This window comes from Brassica napus, chromosome A7 (assembly GCF_020379485.1).
Source record: "Brassica napus cultivar Da-Ae chromosome A7, Da-Ae, whole genome shotgun sequence".
Classification (NCBI taxonomy): Eukaryota; Viridiplantae; Streptophyta; class Magnoliopsida; order Brassicales; family Brassicaceae; genus Brassica; species Brassica napus.
This window is the reverse complement of record NC_063440.1, coordinates 7,116,184-7,118,052: the sequence shown is the minus strand read 5'-3', so window position 1 is coordinate 7,118,052 and position 1,869 is coordinate 7,116,184. Positions and strand designations below refer to the sequence as shown.

Genomic DNA, 1,869 nt, shown 5'->3' with positions numbered 1-1,869 from the left:
TATCTATTTCTTGTGTTTCTCTACATGATTAATCTGAAATCCAACATGGGTTTAAGAGGAATCATGGAGATTAGTGAGTAATCACCTTTTGAATTCATGGGTTAGGGAGATTAAGGGTGATTAGGTTAGAACTAGGATGTTTTAGTGTAGATCATTCATATTTCCTTGCTAGTAGAGTGAACATAAAGCATCTTCTGAGTTGGCCACTCAGTAGTTGATCCTTAGGCATTTCCCACCCGAAAGGTGTTCGAGGAAATGCCCGAGACAACTCTTCTTAGCTTTTAGCATACTTTGTCAAAGACATTTGTTGTTAGAGGTGCTAAGATAGCCATTGGACTTGCTAGTTATGATTGCTTTCATATTATTCAGCCAAAGACATTTGATGTTTGAATTGTGTTAGCAAATGAACATTCATCTAGGCATAGAGTTTGTATAGGATTGTGTCCAAGCTTAAGGTTAATAGATTGATTGATCGTTTGCCATCTTTAGTTTGAAACTTGATCACCCAAGGTCTAATCCCTATATCCATGAGTTCTCTTTTCCAATAGTTAAGAAAGTATCATTTAGTTATTCCTTTTAATTAGTCATAGTTTAAAAACTCATCTAAATCATTGGTTGCACTTAGATTAAGTGATTACTTGCATTCTCGGTGCTTTGATATCTCTCAGAACTGGTTCGACAATCATTTATACTACAACATTTGTCTTAGGAGCCTTGAAAACTCCTAACATCAAATTGGCGCCGTTGCCAAATTCTGAGTAGATTTAAACATTGAGATTTAGTCAATTGCTTGAGACTAAGTCATTTTTATTTTCTTTTGTTACTGACTCTTCTTCACCTCCCTTTAATCTACAGGTGTATGAACTTGCGGAGCTGGGGTCCATCAAACCTAGTTCCAAGAGCAGCAGACATCAGAGCTTTAGAGAGAGAGAGTGTGCTAGAAAGAGAAGAGAAGAAGAACATCAGGCTCAATTGCAGAGACTGAACACTGACATGGGAGACGTTCATCAGGATGATGCAGGCGTCAATGGCACTAACAACAATGGTCCACCTAACCAACAGCGAGCAGCTCGACCCATTGGCACTTACGACCGTCCAAACATTCATGGTTATAGATTGGGAATCCGAGCACCCGCTGTGGCAGCCAACAACTTTGAGATCAAGTCAGGACTCCTCAACGTGATCGAGAACAACAAGTATCATGGTTTGGCTCTAGAGGATCCATTCGATCACTTGGACAGGTTCGACAGCTATTGTGGGTTGTCAAAAACCAATGGTGTGTCCGAAGATGCCTTAAAGCTCAAGCTATTCCCTTTCTCTTTGGGGGATAAGGCACGTCAGTGGGAGAAGTCTCTACCCAGCGACTCCATCACCACTTGGGATGACTGCAAAAAAACATTCTTGGAGAAGTTCTTCTCTACTTCAAGAACTGCTAAGCTGAGAAATGAGATTTCCAGCTTTCAACAGAATGGCTTGGAAGGTTTCAGTGAAGCCTGGGAAAGATTCAAGGGCTACCAAGCTCAATGCCCACACCATGGCTTCTCTAAAGAGAGCTTGCTGAGCACATTCTACCGTGGTGCTCTTCCTAAGTACAGGGCCAGACTGGATACAGCTAGTAATGGGTTCTTCTTGGGGAGAACTGAGGAGGATGCAGAGGAGCTGGTTGACAACATGGTTAAGAGTGATGCAGTCTACAGTGGAGACCACGACAGAGGCAGTAGAACCGATGATAAGCAGACGAGGAAGGAGTTGAAAGCTCTACAGGATAAGATAGACATCCTCATTGCTGATAAAGCTACCCAAGAGCAGCTGCACTTTGTTGGCAACCCAAGCCAAGAGACACCAGTTGTTGTCCATGAAGTTGAGGGT

The 1,869-nt window shown here is 42.2% G+C and overlaps 1 non-coding gene across 1 annotated transcript; it reads right to left on the bottom strand.

Moving 5' to 3' along the window:
* Positions 1-1,434: 1,434 nt before the first annotated feature.
* Positions 1,435-1,541, bottom strand: LOC125576855. The gene has a single exon (XR_007315278.1). It is a non-coding gene; the product is annotated as a small nucleolar RNA R71 (small nucleolar RNA).
* Positions 1,542-1,869: the final 328 nt, after the last annotated feature.